The following is a 14,691-nucleotide window of genomic DNA, read 5'->3' on the forward strand; positions in this document are numbered from 1 at the left end:
CCTTCCCCCGCGCGGCTATAAATAGCCCGTGCCCGCTGATTGGCTGCGGGGGGAAAATGGTCGCACCACGTGACTCCTCCATCTAAAAAAATTTCCAAGATGGCGGAACCCGTCACGGGCTGAGTCCGTCGGTGGCGCGCTCCGCGCCGGGGGGGCCATCGCCGCGCAGCGTCCCCGCCTCGCCCGCTGCCCAGGTCAGTACGCGCCGCTCCGCCGCCGCCGAGCAGCGCCGCCCCCGCGCCCGGGCTGCCCGCGGCGCGGGCCGTTTAAGGCCGATCGCCTCCCCGCCGGGCGGGCTCGCGGCGCGGCGGGGCCGCTCCCGGGGGCCGCTGGTCGCCGCTGCGCCGCGGCCGTGTGAGGGGGAGGTGACGGGCAGCTGGCGCGGCCAATCGCAGGCACGCGCGCGGTGGTGGCGGGCGGATTTGAGCTGCGCAGCGCCCCAGGCCGCGCGCTGATTGGGCGGCACGCCGGGCGGGGCGGGGCCCCCGCGCGCCATCGGCCCGGCCCGGGCGGGGCGCGGGGGGCGTGACGGGCAGCGCCGCCGCCCACTCAGCGCGCGGGGCCCGGTTTTTTGTGAATGGGGGGGCGGGGCCGCCGCCGGCTGCAGCCCCGCCCCCCGCGCGCTCGCCCCGCCCCTCCCGGGCGGCCGCGGCTCCGCCTCGTCCCCCCCGGCGGCGGCGGCGGCGGCGCTCGGTCCGTGCGGGGCGAGGCGAGGCGATGCGGGCAGCGGTGAGTGACCGGCGGGCGAGCGAGCGGCGGGCTGCGGGCAGCGCCGTACGGGGGCCCGGCGCCGCGGCTTGGCGGGGCGGGCGCGGCCCTGCGGAGGGGGCGACGCCCGCGGCGCGGCCCTGGGGCGCCGGGCGGGCCGCGGCCCGGGGTCGGTTCTTCCATCCTCTCCTCCCGCGCCTCCTTCCCTTGTCCTTATCGTGGGAATAACGCGGGACTTGGAGAAAGTTTGCGTCCTCTCACCCCGCTCCCCGGGGCTGTCGGGCTCGGGCCCCGCGGCACTCACCTCCTCCTGGAGAAAATGCCCCAAAATGGCTTTTTTTTTGTGCCCGGGAGGAGCAAACAGGGGGTGCTGCCCTCGGCAGCGCGGCGTTCTCCGAGAGCCCGGCGGTGGCAATCACAGGTCCGAGGCCCAGGGCTGCAGCCTCGCCGCCAGAACTCCGGTTTTGGGGGTTCGAGGGGGGATAAAGCACGTGTGCTGCTGCGAAACCTCAAGCCTTGGCTTGCACGGGGCGAAATGAAGCAGAAAAAGCCGAGCTTTGGGCTGGCGGAGGATCGCGGAGAGAGGGAGGTGTTGCCCAGCAGCCGCGTGTGGGTTTTGCTGCAGGGATTTATCAGGGGAAGATGCTGCGCGATCCCGGTGCTCCCCCAAAATATTGCCCGCTGCCTGCCCCAGATGTGCTCTCGGGGGTGTTGGTGACATCTCGGCGGAGCAGATGGATTTACATAACAATAATTTGACTGTCAGTGCTCGGCGCTGGGCAGCGGCTGGAGGGGAAGGGAACCTGCCCTTCGCTCAAAGCACTTGCGTAATTGTGTTGTGCGCCCACTCCGCAGGGGAAGGTGCTGGTTTTGGTGGTTTTTTTGCCTGTCAATAGACTGTTTTGGCTGATTTGCATAAATCAGGCTCGTCGCCGCTAACGCCTGTACGGGAGGATTTCGTGTTCAAGCCTTGCTTCATATTCCGGGCTGGATTACAGCTCTGAAAACGCTCCCAAGGAGTGGGGATCTGTGCCGGGAAGGTGTGGGTGGATTCAGGGTGTGAAAATGCCTTGTAAAACCCTGGGATGGGGCGTGCAGCGAAGCATTGGCTCTCTCCCGGCTTGCCGCTTCTTTCCCACCAGGCAGCTCGGTGCGGTGCTCGTTTCCCCAGCCGCATCCCCTTGTCCTCAGAGCGCTGGTCTGAGGCCGCGGAGATGGAGCAAGCGTTATTTTGGCCCCGGGAGCTACAGCGACTGAATAATCCCCTGGCCAACGCGTTTTGATTTAGTGCTATTATGCCCTGTCAATAAATGGGACTCATGCTGCATTTATTCCCTGCCCTCAAAGTGCTTTGCTTGTTGCCAAATCTACCTAGAGTTAATTATCTGAATTGTGCTTTTTTCTTGTTTGTTGTTGTTGTTGCAGCGGCAACGTTTTTAAAAGCTAAGGAGCTCTGAAGTTTATATAATAATCTGGTTCTTGGCCGGGTTTCCTGGTGGGTTTTTTTTTTTTTTGTGTGTGTGTAACGCGGTCGGTCGCGGCGCCGAGTTTTAATAATTTCTGATCTTTCCAGCACCACTGTTAGGAGTTCTCAGCCTAAAAAGCTGCTGCCGACGCTCTGCAGCCTCGCTGGAAGAGTTGAAGGCATTGAATTAAAGAAAGCTCAGCTGCTTGTATACAAATATACAGCAATTACAAGGCAACAAAGTTATTGCAGAACCCTACTGTCGCCATGGCAACACGCTCACTCAATTACATTTGGAAATGTAAAATGCCACCCAGTTAGAGTAAGTTTTAGTGATTGCAGATTTTCTGGGTAAAGTGAAATGTGGAAGATGCTGCTTTCCAGGATTCTCTGCTTTTTCCCTCCATCCGTGGATGGCATGTGCATCTGACAGATTCCCAGTGTTGATATTAAGCTGTGGCCTTGGTGGTCTAAACTTAGGGAAAAATATCTTTAAATCTTCACAATTTTAACTTTGCCACTCTGCTTTTTGTTTGTTTGTGTTGCTTCAGGACTTAGCTTTAGAAAGGAGACAGATTAGAGAAGAAAGCGTTTTGGAAAATCGGCTTAGAACACCAGAAAAATTTATCATTTGCTCAGCAGGATGGAGGCGTGGAAGGAAGCACACGTATGGCATGAAAAGCTTGTATTCCCTTGGGAGGAGATGTCTGTTGGGCAGCCTGTGTCTGTGTGCTGCCATCTCCTAAAATCTCCTAAACAGATGATCCTAAAGTAGAGGAGAACTGCCTGGTGTGAATTACCAAGTTCTTGAGAAGCCCAGGGTGGAAGATAACAGGTGGAGGAGACGCAGGTCCTGGTGTGGGGTATCGGTGACCTCCACAGTGGAAATTAGTTTCACTTTCTTGCATGCCTTTTGATGGTGAATCACCGGGAAAATAAAGAAAGGCTAGGTTGGAGAGGGCTTGGAGCAACCTGAGATAGGGGAAGGTGTCCCTGCCCATAGCAGGGGGGTGGAACTGGATGGCCTTTAAGGTCCCTTTGCACCCAAACCATTCCAAGAGTAGATGAAAACAGTAAGAATAGTTTCTTGCATAATCTTTGTGCAACGATCTGCTGTGCTTATGTTTCACAGGCAACATCCCAGTAATGCAGAAAAGATAAAAAACAGCAGTGCAGTAACAGCAGGAAAAGGTATATACAAGAAAAGGTAAATACAGGAATGAGGGGTTTTTCTTAAACTAGTAGTGATGTGTTTACAGACACCTGGGGACTGATGAACTCCTGAAGAAATTACCTGATAGCAGGACCTGATAGGAGATATTTCGGTAGGTGCAGATGGCAGTGGGTTGTCTTGAAGAAACATGTTTTGCCCAGATCTTTAAGGGCTTGAACTCTAGACTGCCTCCTGAGCCCTTGGAGCATCTGGACTGGGAAGGCTTGCATTTGCATGTTCCATGGACCTGTGTTAGCTGAGGGATGATTTTCAGTGGAGGCTTTGCCCAGCTTGTCAGGTTGTTCTGCTTTCAGCACCAGCCTGTGATGTGCCAGCATTGTGGTTTGCCCACTACTCCTGGGGAGCAGCAGCTTGAGCAGAGTGACTGCAGCCCCCATGGTCAGTGCAAGTTCTTCTCCTGGCCATAAAGTCATGGAATGGTTGGGGTCGGGAGGGACCTTACAACCTCAAACCCCCTGCCATGGGCAGGGACACCTTCCACTAGACCAGGTTGCTCCAAGCCCCACTGTCCAACCTGGCCTTGGGCACTTCCAGGGGCAGCCACAGCTGCTCTGGGCACCCTGTGCCAGGGCCTGCCCACCCTCACAGGGGAGAATTCCTTCCTCCCATGGGCAGAGGTGGAAGCACAGGAGCTGCCTGTTTATAGCCTGCTGGAAAGCTGGAGTTGAGTCTTCAACCTTAAAAACACGCAGTCGCGGGGGTGAGGAGCAGGACTTGTTCAAAACAAAGGTTAAAATTGCCTCTGGGTTTAGCTCAGTTTGCTCTCTTTATCTCTCTTTCAAATGCTTTGCTTTCTGGGGAATAGACCTTTTAAAACCAGCTTAAGGTGTATCTGTGATCCAGAAACTTGCTGCAGTACCTGAAACTTGTCCTCGAGGTTCATTTGCAGGTTTCAAATCAGGGGAAGCTGCAGACTTTCTATATCTGAAGTGCCCAAACACATTGCAAATGAAGTGTTGAGACTAAAACTTGCCCATAAATACCTAAGATGGGATAAATCAAATATTTCAGGAGTTTTCCTTCATCTTCCAGTGCTCCCCTCATGCAGGTATGCCACGCTGTGCCTTTGTAAGGTCGCTGTAACCAGCTGTCCCCATGTGCTGTTGAGGTTACCCTGGATCTCTGTGGGTTGAGTGATGCTCCCTTCAAGGTTTGAGAACCTGAGTGCTCACTGCCCAGCTGTGCCAGGTTAATCTTGGGGTTAAAACACTTCTTTGGTGTCCTTCTCCAGCTAAAGAAGTGTTTGTGCACTCCTTGGCATTGTGTAATTATATTTATAGATAAAAAAATATGAACCCACAGCTCTTGGGACTGTATTTCACTTGTCTTGTACCCGTGGTTGAGTATACACAAAGGAGTTTATTTGCTCAGTGGGATCTGTTGCTGGCCTGTTTCAAATGGCAGAGCTTGTCCCAAACCACAAGGAAATATTAATTGAACATTTTATTGGGCCACTGGTAATGACATTTGTTAAATATTTGCAAAATATTCTTCTTGCTGGCTTCTTCAGTGGTGTCACATTCTACTTCATTCCTCTGCCAGTTCACCTTTAGTGTGTTTCCAGTTTTCCCATCACTCTTCCATCGTATTTTTCAATCCTGCTAACGAGTCTGCGTGGGTTTAGATTTTATCAGAGTCCTGCTGGAGCCCCTTGAGTTTGTGCTTTTGTAAGGATATGTTTCACTGGGCAGAGACACCAATGGGATTTGTCTTGTCACTGAATTCACAATTGCTTTTCAGTTTTGAGCCCCCTTCCCTCATGGATAGCCTCTCTGTTCCATCTACCTTGGCTTCCAGCTTCCCCAGCTTCCAAGCATGCCAATGCTCCAGAGCTGTGCAAGGAAACACAGCAGTGCAAGGTTCCCCTCACTTGCTGAGCTTGGGGGAAAAAAAACCATAAAAATATGTGTTTGCCTCAAATAGCTGAAGCTGACAAACAACAGAAACAGTAATGCTGTCTGCTTTAATAATTAGAAATGTGACAGTATTGGAAACCAATAAAAGGGGTATATAGTTTTCTAAAATATTAAAGTAAAAGCTGTGTGTGGTGCGTGAGGAAATGGCTGTTAGCATTTTGGTTCGATTTAGGTTACCTCAAATACATATATATATATATATATATATATGTATGTATGTATATATATAGCCTATATTGAATCCTTGGATGAGCTCAGAGCCCTCTTGTAATTAATTCCACTTGCATTTTGATTGTGTTATGCACAAGCCCAAAGTGGGCCAGGTTTGCTTTCTCCTGCAGTGGACCGTGTTGATAAGGCAATATATAACAGATGATTCATGAAGTGCTGCTTGTCATTGCCAGGGCTGCTTGAATAGCGAGCAGATTTTGGGCAATGCTTCTTCACCGGAAAGATTTGGGCAGTTTAAACTGAGAAGAGGAGGAGGGAAAAATCTGCACTATTTTTCTGACTGTCTTAAAGGAGCTGCCTCAGAGCATTTAAAAGAAGTTGGTGGGGAAAGAATGGGTGAAATAAAGTGGGGGTAGAGAAGCAGGAAAGCACACAGAGGTTGCATAATGATGTTGAAAAAGGGAACAATTAGAAAAGGACTGTAAAATCTCTTGGAAAGCTGCTGTGGTTTTCCCTTTGCAAGGAATTACAGCTTGGCCTTCCCTTATGAAAATTCAGGCCTTTTCTCTGGCATTCATTACTGGGCACATCTTGATCAGCTTCATTTTTTTTAGCTCATTTTGTATTGGATATTACCTCAGAAGTTTGATTAAAATGTGCCTCAAAGAGCCATCACCCAGTGCAGAGGAATGTGTGTTGGCTCGTGGTCCTGGGCACACTCAGCCCTCTGCCCCACCCCTTGTCAGTGGGTGAACCCTTGTTCCTCACATAAGAAGCATTTAAACCCCAAAAAGTTGCAATTTGAAAACTGGATCTTTGGGTCTTGAGAATAATTTTTTTTTAGTTTGGCCAAAATTAGGTTATCTTAATTTAGTTTGGTTTTCTAATAACAAGCCAGTTATTTCATCTATCTCTGTATCTATCTGTCTGTATCTGCTGGAAGAATTGTGGTTTAGGGGTTTTATTTTCTGCCATCACAGGATAAAATAATGTTCAGGGGCTGAGCATCTCAGCCTGGGTTTTGGCAGCACAGCGATGTGTTGTTTTAAATGTCTTTTTAAGCGTGTCACTCCTTCATTCTGGGGAGTAGTGACATCCAGCTGAACCGAACTCCATGTATCTTTCATGAGCAGTGAAAAACCCTGATATTTCACACATAGGAAATAATTCACTTCATTAATTTTTCTGAAGAAGTGGTGCTTTAATGAGGTGTCTGTCAGTGAGACTTAATTACAGTTAAATTCTGGGAGCATTGGTACACTGTGTCTTGTTCTGTGTAAAATGAACTTCCATTTGTCACGTGTCTGCGGGAGCATTGGTTTGCTGATAGAATTTGTGTTAACTCCACTTTGAGGAATAGCAGTTACTCATAATTGGGCTGTCACATCCTTCTCCTGCCTGAATTTTCCTGATGTGCTCCAACAGCTTATGTTATATTATGTTGCATCGGCTCTGGGAAAATAATGCTCAGGTTGGTTTTGGGGTTGTGTTGACAAAGTTTCATCTCCAAGAAAAGGGTCCTCAATGTGATCCTGAAATAAGGAATTAATCCTGGTGCTGTACCCAAGAAATTCTCAGGAGTGTTTTTCAAAGCATTTGGAAGGTTACATTTTCCCCCATGGGAGCTACAGTTACTTGTTACTTGTTACTGTTTGTGATGGATTCTGGTAAAATCTTTCATATAGATGGTTCTCCTGGAGAGCCAAAAAAATGGGCTGCCTTTTACTGCAGGTCCATGTGTGTGTGGAGTGGTGAGATTTGCTTCTCTACTCAAATAATGTGCACAAGAGTGAGGAAAAATGGCATTTTTCACACCTTTATGACAAGGATTGTGCAGACTGGAACAGTCCGTGAGCATTAGCCTTGGGAGCTCGGGGCAGGGAGAAACGGGCAGGTAATTGTGAACCCTGGTTTAGAAGGAGGTGGGGTGAGATGGAAGATGGGCTGTGGGCCTTGACTTTGGATGCAGTGGGTCCAACTGCAGACAGACAGGGATGCAAACATCATGGAACTCCCAGGGAGTATTGGAAAGGGAAGAGCTGTGTGCAGACCCTTCTGTCAGGATGGGTCCTGAAGGAAGAATTCATGGGTAAAACAGAGCTTTTCTGCAGGCTGGGTTATGTTTTACAGCACTGCATATGTGGGACTCATCTCTTCAAGTGAAGACAGGTGTCTTCTCCAGCCAGCAGAGACTTGCAGTAAAATGAAATTGCTGTCTCCAGTGCTGTGGGTGAGTTAGGAGAGGGGACCTGTCCAAGGCACAGCGGGAATGAGGCGCTAGGACAGTGACACCGAGCTCAGCCTTGTGCAGCACGACGGGGTGTGTGTCCTGCTGGGAAGCCTGGCTTATTTCTTCAGCCTGCTTGGGGAAAAAGGGAGCACAGAATGCTTCAGAATAACTCAGAGGATACTGGATCATGTCTTGTAGAAGTCTTGCTGGAGGGGATGAAGGCTGGCACGTTTTTAAAGCTGGAGAGGGCAAGAACACAGTGAAGTACAGCTTCCTGCTGCCTTCCCAGGGAGATGGTGCAGTTTGAGTGTGGTTTGTGCTGCTGGAACATCTTCAGGGGCAGAGAAAGAAACAGACCTGGCTGAGTTAATGGTTGGACTTGGTGGTCCTAGAGGTCTTTTCCAACCTTAAACATTCCATGAATGTGAGCAGGATCTCTGTGTTTTTGCAAAGCTCAGCCTGTCTTTGCTTCCTGTGCAAAGCAGTTCTTCCTCACTACCTGATGCATGGGAAAAAAAGAAAAATTGCTCTCCATGTGGATTCTGTTGTGCATTTCTCCTACCCAAGACAGATTTCCTTTTTGAGTCAAATAGCAGGGCTTTGGCTGCGAGGAAATGTTCTTTGCTTACTTATTTCCACAACTGCTACCTGCTGTCAGATCCTGGTGGAGGCTGAAGGATACATTTGAGTCTGGACAGGCTCTCACAAGATATTGACCTGGAAGCATGATCAAAGGAGAAGGGAGAGGACTAGAAAGGAGTATTTATTCTGGCTGTACATGGTAGGTGCCTAATGCTTCCTTGGGGGCTGTGTTTGCCTCTCCTTGTCAGGCTTTTCTTTATCCTCTTGTTCATCTCTGTGCCTTGGATGGAGCCTTTGAGGATGGGCTTAATCATAACAGTGAATGAAATATTTAACATTAGGAAAAACATTTCCTGCGTGAAGCTTTGCAAAAACCACTGACTTGTGACGAGGAAAAGTAATCTGAGGTTTTCTGTTATAAATTATCGAACCTGTAGAAAAGCTGGAGACTTCTGGGTCAGTGGGCAAAAAGGCTTGATGTGATTTCAGGGCAAAGTGTGGCTCTGTCACTGACTGTTTTATGCCTTGGAGAAGATGGCCTTGTCATTGCAGTCTTGTTCAGGAGGACATTCTGTGAGCTGTTGAGAGTAGAAAAGACTTATACTGTGCAATTTTCTGAGCCATCCCTGCAGATTTTGGGTGGATTTACACAGATTACATGGTCTTGTTCATCTCAGTTGCTGTGTCTGGGTGTCTCTTGGTGCTGCTGCCTCTACTAGGTTGTGTTCTGTCAGCGAAAAAGGTGGTGGTGCTACCTGCTGAATCTGATTCTGTTATTCTATAATTGCGCTGAAACAACAAGCCATAGTCAAAAGAAGGCAAATATTAGTATCTAGAACTTGAAAACCATCTCTGACCCCAGAAAGCTGATGATAAAGCTGGGCAAAAAAGTACTTTGTATATTGGGGCACTTCTCTTTGTCTATATTGGTGGCTAAGGGCTTCATCCAGCACCTGGTAAAGCCATCAGGGATCTCTCCTTTGCCTTGAGCTGGCTGTGAGTGGTGACCCCAAACTGCATTCATGTGGACCTGCAAGGGGGAAGCTCTGGGGTCTCCTGGGCCAGCACAGTTCTCTGTCCAGACATTTAGGGTAGACATCAGGAGGAATTTCTTTCCTGAAAGAGTTGTCAGGCTTTGGAAGGAGCTGCCTAGGGAGTGGCAGAGTCACCATCCCTCGTGGTAGCCCAGGGCCACTGGTGTGTGCAGCTGGGAGAGCCCATGGGCCAGCAGTGGCCCTGGGTGGCAGCCACAGAGTCACACCAGCGTTGTGTGGCCACCAAACCCGAGTGTCCTCCTGTCAGCTGACAGCATTAGAGTCACAGCTGAATTCTGTTTGGCACTGAAAGTGTGCTGCTTCTGGGCTTTGCTCTAAAAATGCTGGTCTAAAAATAAACTGCTGTGCAGGGATGCTGGAAGCAGGGGAGCAAATGGAGAACTTGAGCACAGAACATAAGGCTTGGCTGACTGCAGGGATGGGATTGTGGAGCAGCACCGGCCCTGGCAGCAGCCAGGCCAAGGCAGGACAGTACTGCCCAGGGGAATAATTCCCTGGGAAGGGGAGGAGGAAGTAAGGGAACTGAGAGTGGCAGGTAGACATTGAACTCTTCCCACCAGGCTGCCCCACTTCAAATGGAGCGGGCCATAAAAAGCCCAGCAGCGGTTGGGTGAGGAAAACTGCACCTCAGATGTGAAATGCTGCCATGTAACAGCTCAGCCAGGCTGGCCTCATGCAGGTCCTCTCAGAAACAGGAGTTTGGGCTTCTCAGACAGTGCAGCAAAAAAACCCACTCATGTTTAATGAGGTGTTTAGCTCATTTAAAATGGCAGCAAACCCCAGCAACCTGAGCTGTGCAGAAATGAGAGCATCTCCTTGCTGCAGGCTTATCACCCTCCTCGGGACAGGGATATCCAGCCATTGTACACTTCCTGTGCCTCCATCTTCCCAAGTGCTAGTATGAATGACATTCCCCACATTCTTTCCTTAGCTGGAAGGAGCTGATCAGGTTGGGAGTCATGCTGGAAGCTCAGAGATAGCTCAGGCTTTAGCTGTTAGCCTTTCTCTTCCCTCTTCCTGAGGGTATTCCTGGTGTGGGATGCCTCAGTCCAAGGAGCTGGATATGGACATCTGGTCCTCCTTGCTGCCTTTTTGCTCCAGTAGGAAAAATCTTGAGTGCCTGCATTCGCTGGCGGAATGTCTAAGAGGATCAACTTAGACTATATTTAAATAAATAAAAAAAAAAGCAGCATATTTTTGGCAATAATTTAGACTTTTGATGTAAACTGTCTACATTCCCTGGGGGATGAGGTCTCCTTTTGAGAAAATCTGTTCTGGATTCAGCATGTTTGACAATTTCTTTGTGTGACTACCTTCAGGTTTTTGTTTTGGAGCACAATAATGTGTGTGTGCTTCTAAGTGCTCAGCTTGGGGGTTTATTTCTAATTTTTTTCTTTAAAATATCAAAACCCTCTCTTCAGGATACCAGGACTGACAAGGTTTGCGTTCCAGTATTGCAACACAGGTGTTCTCTGTTTCAGACTGTAAATATTTATCTCTTGTCAAAGCAGAGCAGTAACTATTGGGAACTGATCTGGCATGTGAAAAGGTTTTCCTTAAGGAATTTGTTTCCTTTTATTTACAGTGTTATCATATATTTAAATTCCAGGGCCTCAGCATATAGCTCTGAGGCTCCTTCCTAGCACTGGCAGCTAAAATGGGAATTATGGCAGCCTCAGGATAGGGATAAGGTTGTTCTGAGCATATGCTGGAGCCAGCCAGCAAAGTGTGGCTGTGAAACCCAGGCAAACACAGGCCAGGTCCTGGTGTTCTCCTGCCAGGGCTGTGCTGGGACTGGCTGCGATGGAAGGGCATGGACTGAGCTCAGGTGAGCACAGGTGTTCCCTGGGCTGGCAATTCTCAGCTGCTGGGCTGTTCCCTCCTCCCTCGGCTCTTTTCTCCTGGAGCAGGCCCTCTCAGCCCTGTCTATGTCTCTGCTTCTCCTGCCAGCAAACCTGCTTTGTTATAACCTTCCTGCAGCACTGGGAGCTTTCTCCAGTCACCTCCTCTTGGATTGTTCTCTGCCGTGCTTGCCACACGTTTGGGGATGGGCTCCTTCTCCTGGGAATTCCTGAGGCCTCCCTGCTGGCTGCAGGTCCTGCTCCTGAAGGGCTGGAGCCTGCTTTCATCTCCCTGCAGTGCCTGGCATTGCTGGGGAGATTGTTCCTGTTGTATTGTGCCACATGTGGGAGGCTTATTCAGCCTGCAAAGGTCTGGGTTTTATTTTTTACATCTCCCTAGCTTCTGTACGTCCTTATTTTCTGATGCTGTCAGTTGCTTGAAGTTCTCAATGTCAGGGTCACTTGGCAAGACCCCAGCAGAGTGCAAGTCCTTTTTTCCCTAGCCCAGCTGCTGAAGAAAAGGTCTGGAATGCGTGAAGCCGAGTTTTCAAGGTTGTTTATTTTTTTCTTATATATTTTTTCTATGATAGTTTCTCTCTGACCTGCTGAGGTCCAGCTAGTACAGAAGTCACAGCAGTCTCCTCCGAGCCCCAGGCTTCTCCCACATTATATACTCAAAATTATGTGTACCATGTTTACAGTTCCTGTACCAATACCTAAAATCTATGTTGGACAGTGTGTCCCTATCCTAGACCAATAGAGAAGTGTCACCATCACACCAAGACACGGAGGACAAGAAGAAGGAAGAAAAGGCCAGGGCATGCCCAGATTCCTCCATCTTGTACCCCTGAATTGCATTCTAAAAAATCCCAAAATTCTACTTTTCCACCCTTTGTCAATTCCACTATTACACTGTTCAAACCCTTTTGGCTTGTAATTCCTCATATAAGGTTGGCAGCCTCTCCCATGGGCTAAAATCGAAGCCACAGGTGTTTGACTTGCTGCCAAAGTCCCTGAGCCCCTTGCCAGGGTCTGGAGACATCTGGGGCAGCCAAAGGGATGCTCTGGACTCTGACACGGACACGGGATATTCTTGTCTGTGTGCTGTAGTCTCAGAAGAGCGGCCAAGAGCTGTTGAGGAGGGCTGCACGTTGTGCTGTTTTAACTCTGTTAGGGAGCAGCCTCATCAAATGGAATTAAGTTATTGAGGCTGAGTTCAGCCCCTGCCGTGGCAGGACAGAGCTGCTTTTACTTTTGTTTAGCAATGTGCAAAATACATATCTCAGACTAGAGCCAGCACTGGCCTTTGCGCTCATTTCGCTGATTCAGAGGTGGTAGGCAGATAAAATGGAGTGAAAATAAGAAATGCTTTCTTTGCCTGTGGTGTTTGAATATACATCTATTTATTTCACATGTATATACTTCATATAAATGAGAACAAATCATGTCTATATTTAATATTTTCATGTGTCCGTATTTCTTCCTGGTATGTCTGTCCAAACCCCAAGGACAACAGATGGATGTCCAGGGAATGCCTTTATCATCTCCCGAGTTTATCATTGCTATCAGGTCACATCAACTTCAGTTCTTGCTCTGTAATCTCTGTATCCAGGGATGCACACTCAATACACCCTCTTTTTTTCTCCTCTCTGACATCTCGTGTGAAATTTGCTGTTTGTGGCTTCAGGGCAGCAAGCCCTGTCTTGGTATGGGGAAAGGTTTGTGACTGGAACTGGATGGATGCAGCTTTTCCAGGGTGGTTTATGGCTTTATGTAGAGTTTTTAATAGCACTTGCAATCAGACTAGTAAAAGGTAAATGGCCAAAGGTATTCATAAACACTGTGATAGTCAGAGTGGAGACTTTGAATAGAAAGCTTTGTTCAGGATTTCCTGGAGTGAGAAGTAAAGCTGTCTTGGTCAAAGGGAGCTGCTCCGTGTGGATTCAGAGCCGGCCTTATCTCTCTTGTTTAATGCTATATATTATATTCTGAGTGTTACTGGCAGAAATGGCCGTTCGTTTGCATATTTACTGGCTTCTGGGAGTCTAGGTATGTCAGCAGCCTCTGCTCCTTTTCACTCGATCTTATCTCAGGAAAAAATTCCTGCAATCTCCTTTACCACCCCCCCACCTAAGTGTGCTTTGCATGCCGAGTGCTCTGAGGTAATGGGACTCGTGTTTGTTCTGCAGTGGCCCTGCGACTTGCTTGAATGTAAAACTGGTGCCGAAATGTAAATGTTCAGCTGCCTGACCTCCCGAGGAGGTGTTTGTCTGTCAGAGTGTGCTGAGGCTGTGCATGATCTCCCTCAGGAAGGGGCTGCCCTTGGCTGGAGGTGGCTGCAGGCATTGGCTGTCAGGCCATTTTTTCCCCTCTGCTGTAATGTAATTTATTAATCATTATGTTAATAGAAACACAGAATCATTTAGGTTGAAAAAGTTCTATAAGATCATCAAATCCAACAGTTCCCCCAGCACTGCCATTAACCCATGTCCCAAGTGCCACATCCACGTGGCTTTTAAATCCCAGGGATGGGGACTCCACCACTGCCCAGGGACTGACAACTCTCTCCATACAGAAGTTTTTCTAAGTACCCAACATTAACCTCCCCTGGCACAACCTGAGGCTGTTTCCTTCTGTCCTGTCGCTTGTTACCACGGGGAAAACACCAAACCCACCTCAGTACAACTTCCTGCGAGGTACAAGATGGATCTGATTAATGCTTACACGCAGAGTCTTTGGATTTGTTTTGTTTTCACCTTGTATTCTTTCCCGGTTCATTTATTTCAGAGTATCCCAAGCAGCAGGTGATAAGGTGAGAGGAGATCCTGCAGAGCAGAGCTTTGGTGACTAATGGCAGCTTATCTTGAAAGCCCAGCAGTTCCTTCTGGTGCAGAAGCTGCAGCTGTTAGCCAGAAGTTACAGGAGGAGATTTAGGAGCATGCAAAGGTGCAAAACCCCGAGCTACAGGAAAGTGAATGAAAGACCCCTAAGGTTGGGCTTTGATGTTTTTCAAGGCTGAAGAGGTACAAAAGCAGGTGTAAATTACTTTGCTTCATTCTCACCCTGAAAGAGGAGACAGTTGCAGGGAGGAGTATTCTGTCTGCCTTATTTAGTGTGGAAAGCCGTAAAGGCCTTGGAGGTGTTGGTGAATGAGAAGCTCTGCAGACCAGAAATCCCAAACCCCCAAATCCTGGGCTGCATCCAAAAACTGTGACCAGCAGGGAAGGGGGGGATTCTGCCCCACTCAGGTGAGACCCCACCTGCAGGGCTGTCCCAGCCCTGGGGCCCAGCACAGGAAGGACCTGGAGCTGCTGGAGAGAGTCCAGAGGAGGCCATGGAGCTGCTCTGAGGGCTGGAGCCACGCTGGACAGATGGAGGTGCTCACCTGGAGAGGAGAAGCTCCAGGGAGAGCTCAGAGCCCCTGCCAGGGCCTAGAGGGGCTCCAGGAGAGCTGGAGAGGGGCTGGGGACAAGGCACGGAGGGACAGGA

At 49.3% G+C, this 14,691-nt stretch overlaps 1 protein-coding gene across 7 annotated transcripts in view; it reads left to right on the top strand.

Moving 5' to 3' along the window:
* Positions 1-38: 38 nt before the first annotated feature.
* Positions 39-14,691, top strand: part of HDAC4 (histone deacetylase 4) — a 177,170-nt gene continuing 162,517 nt past the window's right edge. For 4 of the 7 annotated variants that reach the window (XM_030276974.4, XM_030276978.4, XM_072931951.1 and 1 more), the window contains exon 1: positions 609-729. The gene's annotated coding sequence lies outside the window, so the exon portion shown is untranslated. Of the gene's footprint in view, positions 195-608; positions 730-2,311; positions 2,496-14,691 lie in introns of those variants that run through there. The other 3 variants (XM_030276973.4, XM_030276977.4, XM_030276975.4) reach the window with 2 other exon arrangements.

This window comes from Taeniopygia guttata, chromosome 7 (assembly GCF_048771995.1).
Source record: "Taeniopygia guttata chromosome 7, bTaeGut7.mat, whole genome shotgun sequence".
NCBI lineage: Eukaryota > Metazoa > Chordata > Aves > Passeriformes > Estrildidae > Taeniopygia > Taeniopygia guttata.